Genomic DNA, 13075 nt, shown 5'->3' on the forward strand with positions numbered 1-13075 from the left:
AATTAATGCAACCTAGATTGTATACCTAAAATGGATGAGGGGGGGGGGGGGTGGGGGGGTGGCTTGGGAGGAGGGAGGGAGAAAAAGTGTGATTTATGGTGTGAAAAATAAAAAATTAAAAAAAAAAAAAAGATGGTATGACTGTTTGAATTACCCTATAAAGGGAAGTGATAAAGGGGTAGTAGATGTTGCATCTTTCATGGTTGTATAGGAAAGTGCATAAGAAGGAAGAGTGAACCAGGTGTGCAAAGTCCCTTCAGAATACTAAAATGAGTATTGACAAATGGTCAGATTTCGGAACCTTTTAAATTAACCCGTTCAACTCGACAAGGTTGTCCTTTGTCTCCAGCTTTGTTTGCGTTAGTAATTGAACCTTTAGCACAGCTGATAAGACAAAATACACAGATACAAGGTATGAGTGTTTTAGATGAGGAGTATAAAATTAATTTATTTGCTGACGATGTATTGGTATATTTAACAAAACCAGCTCAGTCACTTTTACACTTGAAGGAGTGTTTAACACAATATGGATCTTTATCTGGATATAAAGTTAATTGGGAAAAAAGTGAAATTTTACCGATAGGTGAAGGAGATTATTCAGTTTATAAGAATATTATTAATTTGAAGTGGACTGATTGAATTAAATATTTGGGTATAAATGTGGATGTTGATTATCAAACTTTATATAAATTAAATTATATACCGTTAATGAAAAAGATCAAAGCTGATTTGATTAGGTGAAAGGATTTTTCTATAAATTTAATTGGAAGAATACAATTAAAATGAATATCTTTCCACGTATACAATATTTGTTTCAGTCAATTCCGTGTTTACTTAATAAGAATTTTTTCCGAGATTTAAATAAAATGGAATTTTTATGGAAAGGTAAATTTCCGAGAGTAGCTTTGAATAAATTAACTTGGAAATATTCATTAGGAGGATTAAGTTTACCTCATTTTCAAAATTATTATGAGGCAGCTCAATTTAAATTTATTAGTTCTTTAATGGATTTGGAACGGTCCCCTAGTTGGGCTAAAATTGAAATGGTGAATATTTTTGAATTTGAAATACATCAATTTTTGTTTTGGTGGAATTTAAATTTATTACCAATATAATGTGCCCATACTAATGCATTTAATGAAATTATGGATGAGGGAAAATAGAATGATAGGTTATAAGGGTAAATTATTGACTTTAACACCGTATATAATAATCAACTTATTCCTTTTTCAATGCATAATCAATGTTTATTACATTGGAAATCTAAAGGTATAAAAAAATTTGGGGGATTGTTTTAAAGAAGGTAGATTTTTATCTTTTAATCAAATGAAGGAAGATTTTTATTTGTTTATTATCAACTTCGATCTTTAGTAAAACAAATATTTGGTAGAGATATGATTTTACCTAAATTGACTAAATTTGAATCTTTTCTTGTGACTGTACCAAGGAAGGGATATATTTTATTGATGTATCAAATATTACAGGAAAAAAGGGATGGGATAGATCCAAGATTAAATGGGAAAAGGATATCAACTTTACTTTTACTGAGGATGATTGGTTAGATATTTATCATGATAGTGTTACTAGATTGATAAATGTTCGTTATGCAATGGTTAATTACAATTTTTTACATCAATTGTATTTAACACCTGAAAAGTTAAAAAAATATGGTTTTAGTGAGACTCTTAGATATGGTAATTCGGTTGGAACTTTTTTTCATGCTGTTTGGTTATGTGTACATATACAATCTTTTTGGAAAGCAATTCAATTGTTTTTGGAACATTTGTATAAGATTAAAATACTTTTAGACCCGGCAATATTTTTGTTGGGTAATTTGAAGCCTTTGAAAGATTTGGGATTAGATAAATTTCAGATTGCTTTTATTATATTTAGCTTTATCTGTAGCAAAAAAATGTATAGCAAGTACATGGAAAAATGCTAATGTGATTGATAGATGGCATAATGAGATGAAAACTTGTTTGGTAATGCAAAAAAAAATCAAGCATTTTTTACATGATAATTATTCTTTTTTCTTAATAAGTGGTCCTTATACTCAGAATATTTACATTTAAATTTACTTTGATTAGATTTTAGTAAATATATTTTAGTTTTTAAAAAATTTTTGGCTCTCCTAAAGAAGGCTGGCTGAGAGGGGGAGGGGTTCTTTTTTTTCTCTCTTCTTTTTTTTTTACATAATTTTTTTTATTGTTCACAATATGTACTTTTTTTACTGCATGTAATAACCTTGTTGAACGAATAAATAAAGTTGTGAAAAAAAATACTAAAATGAGCAACGAGGAAAGAGATAGCTGGAATCCCACTGACGGGGATGGAAATTAAAGATAGATAGTTTGGACATTCTAAGATAATTGGAGAATCCAATCCGTGAAGAGTGGAATTTCAGTTGGAATCTATAGGGAATAAGTTAAAACCAAAGACATTTGCTAAAGATAAGATGAATAAGGTACAAGAGACCAATGGAAATCAGAGAAACAAGCAGAAATTGAAAGTGGGCTTTCTGGAAGAGAATCTGCAGTAAACAAGATCTCTTTTATTTAAGTAAAAGCACAATGCTGGAGAGATCCAGCAGGTCAAACAATGTAGTTTATATTGCAAAAGATACACAACCAATCTTTCAGGATTTTTTTTTTTTTTAAAAACACCATCTCTTTTATCTTGTTCATGCTTAATTTTCTGTCCTTTGTCTTTGATGTGACTTGGTGAGTGCTTCATCTGCCCTTGGCCTCTAGCTCCAACTTATTCCATGGGGATTCCAAGAGAAAGTTCATCCTTCACGGATTAAGGTGATCCAAGCATCCACCTCTGTAGTTATAGCACTCCCAATTTCAAAGCCATTATTTTATTTTAAGATAATTTTCAGGAATACAGAACCTCATTCAGGAGTGGAGAACTTAGAAGATTTTGCTAATGAAAGGAAAATGAGAGCAGTGGAGGTTAAATGAAGGTTCAACAATCGAATCATTCATCACAGGTCACGATGGGTACTTGCTGAGAAGACATTTACAAAAAGTCTCAGTACATAAAACAATTCCAAGACAAGTGAACATTTTTTTTTTGCCAATGCACTCAATATAAAATGGTTGGTCATGAATTCCAGGATAAATGATCACTCCCTGGTTGATTACTGACAACAGAAGGGTTACTGAACAAACTATTAATGCTCAAGGCGCCTGCAGTACATAATGATAAATCTGGAATCATCTTTCAAAGTCTCCAAAATGGTGAAGGTGTGCTACATACAGAACTCCTTTTGAGTCCTTTTGAGATGGACAACAGGAAACACAGGAAAAGGAGAAATTTGATGCATACATGGCACACACTGCCAACCAGGAGGCTTCAGTATTGCCAGGTTTACTGAAGCATCGTAGGCCCGACAACTTGACATAAATGATTTGGGGAGATCTCCAGGACAAAAGATCAACCACTTTACAGGAGGTATGAAAATCAAGGACATCCTGTATCTCAGAGGAAACTAATACCAACTCAATGACAACATTCAAGGCTCAGATCAATGGGAAAATGGTGGCACAGTCTCATTGGGCTGTATGGAAATTTTATACTATTTTTATAGAGATCAAATCCACTTGCTCCTTTCCCATTTCCTTTGGTACTTCAAGAGATATGCAGGACTTACTTAGATTCCCTTACTCAATTTGAAAGTCACAAATTCCAGTCAGTGTCTTGAAAAAAAGGCCATTTTAGGTACCAAAAATCTACAAAAGGGAAAATGTGTCAACTAATAATACTTAAATGAAGAAAAAAAGCAAGCGCTGTGTAACATATACACACCATTCTGCAAACACAAAACATAACTATTATTTTTCCTGCAGCACCTATCTGTCCACAGCAGACACAATGTCCTACTGTTCATATTTCATTATGATTCCCTTGGTTAACATTCTATAAGATTTTGAGCCTCATGCAGGCCCAGATGCTGCACAACTGAAGATTCAGGCCCAGTCAGTACAACAAAAGATACAATGAGGGGGAACTGACCAAAGTGACTTGCTTGGTGAGAAAATAAAAGCCTTCCCAAGATCGTGTTATATGGCGAGCTCTCCACTGGCCACCGTGACAGGGGTGCACCAAAGAAAAGGTACAAGGACTGCCTAAAGAAATCTCTTGGTGCCTGCCACATTGACCACCGCCAGTGGGCTGATATCGCCTCAAATAGTGCATCTTGGCGCCTCACAGTTTGGCGGGCAGCAACCTCCTTTGAAGAAGACCGCAGAGCCCACCTCACAGACAAAAGGCAAAGGAGGAAAAACCCAACACCCAACCCCAACCAACCAATTTTCCCCTGCAACCATGTCTGCCTGTCCTGCATCGGACTTGTCAGCCACAAACGAGCCTGCAGCTGACGTGGACATTTACCCCCGCCATAAATCTTCGTCCGTGAAGCCAAGCCAAAGAATGCTCTAGATAATTTCCATCATAGCAAAGACCAGCAAAAGAGTCACTTGTGCTCAAGACCATCTCTTCAAATCCTTCACAATGTGACACAAGTGTTTGACCATACATTCAACGTTATTTTTGCAATCACTTTTCATGGATGCCCCTAAATTGTCATGACTGTGTCCATCGGAACAGTGCTTCAGAATTAAAATACATTTATAATCACTTGTGATGTATACAACATCAGGTGAAAAAGTAACATATTTTTGAAAAATATACCCTTCAAAGTTGGAGCATCTAAGCTGGTGCATGGTAGGAAACAGTTGTGTGAAAGTGCACTTCCAAAGTGAGTGGTCTTCTCAGAGGCATTGCTCTCATTCTACATAATGGGCAGATGATTTGTGGGAAGAAAATACTTGAATTAAAACAAGGTAATGTTTATTTATTATCCAGATGATCATTTTCATTCCACTGCTGACTCTAAGCCCTCATACGTAATATGCAATTCGACAGGATTGCATATCCTGAAGCAGCCTTGAATCTCCCAGAAATTCTACATTCCAACATTCAGTTATCATCAATTTTGCAGCAGTTAGGAGATCATTAGACAGCTACCTTTAAGCAGTTCACTGCAAATTCCCAATGCTTTCATCTCCTCTTGTTCTAAGCTTTAAATGTAAAGTTAGAGAATATTTGCCAATGGTAACAAAAAGGGTGAGGTACAGTGTGGCATAAAGATGAGGTTCAGTTCCAGTAGTTGTTGGACAGATGAAGAAATGTCTAGATGAAACAGGTGGTTGTAAATGAAAGATAATGTTGCATGTAAAGTGAAACAGTGATTTCAGAAGGCAGATGGGAAGTAAACATTAAGATCTATGTTGACATGTTGTATTCACCACTTTTCCTGATTTGATAAGATCATTAAACTGACATCTAATGCCAAATCTAAGAATAAGGAATTATTCCCCACATACACTGCCATGACTTGTGTCACAGGCAGAAATTTTTTTGCCTTTCATTGGGCTCCTGCACCCTTCTAACAGATGCCATGAGTTTCTGCAAAAAGCTAAAAGCAGTGGATGGCATTGTTCATTTGCCCTTTATGTTTCAAATATCTTCTTCTAAAATGGTAAGGCCAGTCAAGGATATTAAAGTTTAACCCTGAAATTGTAAGGTTATTTTTTCAAATTCCCATTTTCTGTTTCATTATGACATGTTCCTTTCAACAGTTCCAAATAGGATCAGAAACTATTCCAATTTGAAATTACTTGTGTCTTCATGCTCTTTATTTTTGTGTGAAAAGGCAAGAAAACATTTAAAAGTATGCAATGTTTCCTTAAAATGAATTCACAACATCCTTTACTTCTGAAGAAAAAAGGTCTTAAAATTAAAGAAGTCTCTCTGCTAAATGTTTTAAAAATCCATGCAGTGAAACTTCAATTTATTCAGTGCTATGATGGTAGAATAAAAACTACTATGCTGCCAGGAGAATGGATTTGATGCAATACTCAGTATTTACATCACTCGAAGTTTTCTTTCAGAATATTATCGAAGAAATGGATACGGCCATTTTAGGAATCCTGAGCAATATAAAGGAGAAGACATCAATTGAGTTATAATGGGATGGTGTCTTATATCACTGAAGAGCAAAACTGACAATCATAGAAGCAATTTGACTCGAAAAGGAGAAAAATGTGGAATTCAATACTTTTGATCCTTTTTGTATACACATGGTATCCTTTCTTCCATCTGCTTACAATAGTATTTAGGAAAATCTGAAGTTTAAATATGGATTATTATTCTGAGACCCATGTTAACTGTTCCATTACACCAACATCCCATTATGATTCATAGTTTACTGAATAAAAATGCATCCATTATTGTACACAACTACTCCTAAATAATTTCAGCTCGGTAGCTTTCATCTCACCAAGTAACAATTTGACACTGCATCATTAAGAGGTTCAGAAGGTATTAAAATCCACATTCCACCAATACTAATTCTGGCATTTTACAATTAGATTTGGTTTTAGCTCAGACAGAAAATGGCTACCAAAACATAATTATTAATCTCCCTTCCATCTGACACACTTTTCTAAGCTTTACTCATTATAAAATGGAATCCTAGGCTTTGAATTCTACCATTGCCCTTTCCCTCAACCACAAATTGCATAATTTTGAATTGAATATTGTCATGCATACTGAGATACAGTAAAAAAGAATGTTGTGTGCTACCCAGGCAAGTCAATCTCTTCCTAGGCAGGGGCTACGAGTTACAATAAAAGTGCAGGGTAAGATTTAGAGGCCTGTTAAAGAGTCAAACTGTTTCCATGATTACATCAACGACATTGGACAGCATCCCATTATAACTCAATTTATGCCCTCTTCTTTTATTCCTAAGAACTTTTGCAACACAAAATAAAAATAATAGTCCTTGAAACACATGGTGAATAGTCAGTTCAGTCTTGAGAAAGTAGACAATAGACAATAGGAGCTGGAGTAGGCCCTTCGGCCCGTCAAGCCAGCACCGCCATTTTACAGATCATGGCAGATCACTACACCTTTCCAGCCTTATCCCCATAAGTCCCCCAAGTCAAAAAGTATGCCCAGTGCCCAGAGAAATTAATCCATACATTAAAATAACATTATTATCTCAATTATATAAAAAAATTTGTTCCCCTATCTACTTGCCGGTTATTTTGTTGTAGAGCCAAATGTTGCCACTCAAATCAAGAATAGATAAAATAAGAAAGTCCATTTGACTTGTCCATTTAGCCCAGTGACATACAAGCCCTTCTTATAAGATGAATTTTACAGCAAGATAATTTCTTAAACTATTGTGAAGAGCAAGGCCCATCTTTTAGCATACCAGATCGACTTTTCCATATGGTTTCCAAGTTCAAATTCATTATCAGAGTATATAGTTGACATCATATACAACCCTGATATTCTTTTTCTGCAGGCCAGGCAAAATTTATATATACTGTATCAGTAAATGTACTCAAGAAAAAAAAAAGTATGTGCAAAGTAAGAATCTTTAAATGAGTGTCTGATCAAGTTTGTTGTTTAGTAGGATTCTGATGGTGGAGGGGTAGCAACTGTTCCTGAATCTGATGGCACAAGTCTTGTGGCACCTATACCTCTTTTCTGATGACAGCAACAAGACAGAGCATGTCCTAGACAGTGTGGATCTTTGATGATTCTTGCTGTTCTCCGAAGGCAGCATTCCATGGAGATTTTCTTGACGATGGACAGCTCTGCCTTTGATGTATTGCACTGTGTTCACTACCTTTTGCAGGATTTCCGCTCAGAGGTTTTGGCTCTTCCATACTAGGCCACGACGCAGCTGGAAAGCACACTTTCTACGACACATCTGAAGATCTTTGCCAAGGTTTCCAATGTCATGCCGAACCTCTGCAAACTCCTGAAGAAGTAGAGGCACTGATGTGCTTTCTTTATGATGACATTAGTATCTTGGATCCAGAAATGGTCCTCCGAGATAGTGACCCAGGAGTTTAAATTTGCTCAACTTCTCCATCTCTGATCCCTACTGATCACTGGATACAACCTCTGGTTTTCCCTTCTTATCCACAATCACAATGTAATGGTTACAATGAGTGCGAGGTTGTTGTTGGCACACTAATCTCCCTCCTGTATGCTGACTCATCACCCATTTTTATACTGCCAGCTACAGTAGTACCTTCACCAAATTTGGATGGTGGTGTTGTCATAATGAGCCACAGAATCATAGGTAAGTAAAGCAGGGGGCTATGAACGCAGACCTTGTGGAGCGCTAATGCTAATAGAGATTGTGAAGGAGATGCACTTGCCAATCCACACTGATTGGGGCCTGGGAGATGAGGAAATCTACGTCCCAATTACACAGTAGGGTATTGAGTCCCAATTTGCCGATCAATTTTGAGATGATGGCATTGAATGCCAAAGTGTAGTCCTTAAAGAGCATCCTGATATATATGCATCTTTGCTGTCCAGGTGTTCCAGGGTTTTGTGTTGAGCTCGGGAGATGGGGTTGGCGTACACCTATAGCTACATTGGACAAATTGGACGGATCCGTGTTGCCGCTCAGACAGGAACTGATATGGTTCAATACCAGCCTCTTAAAACACTTCATCACTGTTGACGCAAGGGTCACTGGTCGGTAGTCATTTAGGCAGGTTACCCCAGGTGGGTACCACACCCTGTCAAAGTGAGATGTTAAGATATCTGTGAACATTAGCCAGTTGCTTAGCACAGGTTTTCAGTATTCATCCAGGTAGTCCATTCGGACTGGATGCTTTCCTTGGATTCACTCTCCTGAAGGCAATCTCCACATCATCTCCTGATACTAACAGCAGAGGATCATCAGGGGACATGGAGATGCACACAAGTTCTTCCTCCTTCTGGTGGCCAAATTGGACATAGAAAGCATCAAGATCATCTGGGAGTGAAGCTTTGCCGTCTCATACTGCACCAAATTTGATTTTGTAGCAGGTTACATCATTGTCACAGCAATCAGGTATTCTTTGTTGTCCTGGGAGATGGTTTTCCATAGGTTGTACGTGCTCCTTGTGTATTGTTCTGAATCTCTGAACTCAAACAATCTGGATCTCAGCTGGTTCCAAATTTAATTGTTTGCCTCTGGTTGGGGAAAACCTTGAACAATTTCATGGGGACACACTCATCTACAGCACTTTTGATAAAGTCTGTAATTGCCAGGTTTAATCATTCAGATCCTCAATCAAGTTCTTGAACAGGACCCAATTACTGACTCAATGCAGTCCTGTAACAGTCTTCAGCCTTCTGCACCATCTTCTGGCTATCCTGATCTCTGGAGCCTCTCTTTTTGCTATCATGCTTCTCTTGGGTAATTTCTCAGGTGGTTAAATACAATTCTTGTATGTGCCCGCCATTGTTTGGTTCACAAGATGCAACAATGCCTTCAATTTGCCAGGCTTTGAGAATGCAATTTTCTCACTAAATGTTATCCTTTCATGTTATGCCTTCCTTCAAATCAACCTTTGACCAAGCTTTTTACCATTTGTTCTTATGCAGCTGACTATAAAATCTTGTTTGATATACCTTTTTTAAAATATCTTGGGATGCTTCACATCATTAAAAAGCATGATTTGAAATATAAAGCAAGGCTTTATAATTTCTCCAAACTTTTTTTAACATAAAAAAGATACAGCACAACAACAGGCCCTTCCATCTTATTCAAATACTCTCAATGTGATCAATTAACCTATGAACTCTGAACATCTTTGTAACATGGGAGGAACCCAGAGCACAAGGAGAGACGCAGCGAGACACAGCGAGAAAACTCAAAATCCTTACTTATAAAACATGGCAGATTTATGGTTTCTGGCACTGTAAATGTTGTATTAATCAGTACATTATATGTGCTACCCAAACGCAGTGTTCTAATGCTGGACACTGGCTTTGTAGGTCCTCACTGAATTTTGTTTAGAGCTTACCATCTCCACTCAAGATCACTTCAGAGCGCCTTACAGTTTAAAAAAAACAATCCTTTAATTTCACATTTGATCTATCCTACAAAGAAATTCTAAATGTTACTCTTTATTATTTTGACACCAATGCATACCAATTTTTTCCTCCTATTCAATGTAATCTGACCTTGTTTGCTCAAATTTCACAATTTGTCTTTTTTAATTAGGTGTGCAAGCATCTCAATATACCTCCTAGATTGCAAATTTATGAATTCAAATCAATGAAAATCAGGAGCTGTGGAACCACCAAACACATTCCCATTATTGGAATTCTAACCTACATTTGGTTCACTTGTAAAAGGAAAAAAAACCCCAAATTTTTCACAAAATATCCACTTCCAGTTTAAAAAAAAACATTTCCAAATAATTTGGCAGCCAGGGACATCATAACACAAATTCTTCCATCGCTCCTAGTGTAGAAAGTCAGGCAGATTGTCTCTAGCCCAGATCAATTGCAAGAGTTGATTCTATAGAGAATCTTGATTTCCATTAATTTACCTGAAAATGGAGGAAGAATGAAAAATTCTAATTTTTAATTTTTTCACCAGATGACTGTTTCTAATATCTCAATCTCCATTAATTAATACACTTATTAGAAACAACACCACCACAAATTTCATCCCACATCTCTCTTCAATTGCCTTATTAAACTGAAATAAACACCATTCATTGACAGAAATTCAGTTGATTAAGCTCTATCCATCTGTTAGTAATTGACACATGTAGCCCAGAATGACAATAGCGGTGTCTACAAATTTGCTGACAATACCAAGGTAATGGGTTGTATAGAAAGAGGTAATGAGTTAGGATATAGGAGGGAGATTGAAAACTTAGCTGAATGGTGCACCAACAACAACCTTGCCTTCAATGTCACCAAAACCAAGGAGCTGATTGTGGACTTTAAGGAGTATATACATGATCCAGTGATTATTGGGAGATCAGAGGTGGAGAGGGTGAGCAAATTTAAATTCCTGGGAGTCACCATTTCAGAGGATCTTTCCTGGACCCAACACACAAATGTCATCATGCAGAAAGTTTCCTCAGGAGTTTGCGGAAGTTCAGTACAACATTAAAAACCGTGGCAAAGTTTTACAGATGTGTCGTGGAAAGTGTGCTGAATGGCTGCATCATGGCCTGCCTGGTATGGTAGCTCCAATACCTCAGAGCAGAAAACCCTGTAAAAACTAGTAGGCACACCAGAGTACACCACATGCAAAACTCTCCATACCATAGAGAAAATCTGCACAGAATGCTGCTATCAGAGAGCGGCAGCAATCATCAAGATCCACACCACCTGGGAGATGCTCTGCTTTTGCTGCTACCATCAGGAAAGAGGTACAAATGCCACAAGACACATACCATCAGGTTCAGAAACAGTTGCTACTCCACTGTCATCAAACTCCTAAACAACAAACTCAGAGACTCATTAAAGCACTCTTATTTTGCATATTAAGAATGAATGCATGCATAGTTTGTTTGCCTTTCTTTCCTTGGTTACATTTCAGTCTGAAGCAGAAAGTCCATCTACAACCATATATCAATCAATAACCCCACCCCCCAAAAAAAGATCACATATGAGGACTCTGTGGCTCAGATTATATCAGTGTTATCAATGGTTCAATGCTGCATCAGATTGTACACTTCATACATATTAATTGCAAAAGACAGGTGCTCATTTGCAGGAAGATTGTTTGCACACAAGACAAGCTTCAGTATTTTTCCACTCTAGAATTTCCCTGATGGTCAAAAAGATTAATTATCAAAAATATGCTGCATTCTTTCAAACCCATCTTAAATGTCACATTCTAGCTTAACTCTTCATGTCAAAAAGAAAATACAGATAATATATGGAACAATGGTGTGCAATCTTGTCATTAATATTACAAGTGCACTTTTTAAAAAAAAGCATTTGAAAGGGACAGTTTTTTCATGACACATTAAATGAAGGCTGCATTGGAAACAAAATAAAATGGTGTTATTTTAGAAAACTGCAGGCAAGTTATTCCTAGTGTTCAGCATATATTTATCTTTCCTACAAAATCAAACAAGCAGATCACCAGGTCATAATTATATTTCTATTTTGGTGAACTTGCTCTACCCAAATTGGCTGCTCTGATTCCTATACTACAACTGTTTACTGCAAAAATCTTTGGGACATCCCAAGGTCACAAAAGACACAACTTGCAAGCATACATTTCTTCCTATAGCAATTCCACAATCCCACCCAATGATTTTAAAATCTTAATGGTTAAAATTCTTGGGTTGTTTAAATTTCTTCTTTTGTATCAGTGACAAAATTCATTGTGATGCATTAATATACATAATTTTAAACAAAGTAAGTCAAGTGCTAGAACAGTAATTTAAATTACCCTGCTGAATAATTCTTCTGAATTAATACGCAACTGAAATGAGCTACAATCGTTGGCTTTTTAAAAAAGAAAAGCGATATTATTTTCCTAGTGAGCCAAATTTTCATTAAAAATGTAATTATGAAGTGGATCATTGGAACACCAATAGACAGAAACATGCAAAAAGATACAGTAGTTACAACTTTTTTTTCAGGATTTCTCTTTCCACAACAGTGTAAGTTTGCGTGACTACTGGTCAAAATCAAAATCATGCAAAGCTTGCAACTTCAAACAAAAAGGGAAGAGTATTTATCTGAAGTAAAAACACAAAAGTGCCAAGCAGGTCACGCAGTGGCCATAGTGGGTAAAGGGACACTACCCTTGATTCAGGCCTGAGCCTTCTTCATATCTTCAAGTGTACAGTGTGTATTTTACCTCAATCACAGCATCGGCAGGCTTTCATGTCTCACAGTGTTCATTTGAAACTGATATTCAAAGCTATGAAACATGGTTCACCTGATTAAATCAACGAGGTTGTTTTATCCCAGGGCTTCAGACGAGCTGTAATTTGGGTTTAAAAGTGACACAAATTGAAAGATTATCACATGATCAAAATGAGCTCTTTATTTGAATGGTCTGGCGACCCAAACATTCAGGTGACATCATTTTCACGACCTAGTTTCCCCACTGGTGACAGAATGGCCAATAATTATTGTCGAGTGACAACTGCTCGGGGAAGATAAGATCATTTGCGATTAATTATTTGAAAGGCAGAGAAGCTGCACGTGTAGAACTTGCTTTAAA

The 13075-nt window shown here is 36.6% G+C and overlaps 1 protein-coding gene across 1 annotated transcript in view; it reads right to left on the bottom strand.

Moving 5' to 3' along the window:
* Positions 1-13075, bottom strand: part of LOC138740362 (cysteine-rich hydrophobic domain-containing protein 2-like) — a 38796-nt gene that overhangs the window by 24527 nt on the left and 1194 nt on the right. The gene's annotated exons all lie outside the window — the stretch shown is intronic.

Source organism: Narcine bancroftii, chromosome 8, assembly GCF_036971445.1.
Source record: "Narcine bancroftii isolate sNarBan1 chromosome 8, sNarBan1.hap1, whole genome shotgun sequence".
Classification (NCBI taxonomy): Eukaryota; Metazoa; Chordata; class Chondrichthyes; order Torpediniformes; family Narcinidae; genus Narcine; species Narcine bancroftii.